Genomic DNA, 399 nt, shown 5'->3' on the forward strand with positions numbered 1-399 from the left:
CGAAGGAGACTGCTGCGCACGAGGAAACTAAATCTAGTTGTGATGCGTTGGCCGTAAACTGATCAGCACTTGGACGCCCGAACCTATGTACAAAAAGGAGTCAGCCTTTAGTATTGTTTGTTTATGCAGTCACACATATTGTATTGTGACGTCAGCCAAGGGCACCGCGGATGCTGCTATCGCGTCCTGTCGCTGGCTGACGCGCGCCCCGTCGCGGACCTGCCTCTCGGCGGCCCAGGCCCTGAATCCCGTCAGGGTGCCCCCGCCCGCGCTCGCAGGGGCGGCGGGGTTCTTCGTCGGGGCCAAGTTCCGTCGGGTGACGACCCCGCGATGGGGAGACGGAGACGGTATCAGATTGAAGTTTTCCTTTTCATGTATTTTAACCATTACACTACTGGT

The 399-nt window shown here is 57.4% G+C and overlaps 1 long non-coding RNA gene across 1 annotated transcript in view; it reads left to right on the forward strand.

The window, feature by feature from the left end:
• LOC119592332 overlaps nucleotides 1-399 on the forward strand; it is a 22,869-nt gene that overhangs the window by 21,822 nt on the left and 648 nt on the right. The window lies entirely within an intron of this gene.

This window comes from Penaeus monodon, chromosome 30, assembly GCF_015228065.2.
Source record: "Penaeus monodon isolate SGIC_2016 chromosome 30, NSTDA_Pmon_1, whole genome shotgun sequence".
In the NCBI taxonomy this organism is placed as follows: domain Eukaryota; kingdom Metazoa; phylum Arthropoda; class Malacostraca; order Decapoda; family Penaeidae; genus Penaeus; species Penaeus monodon.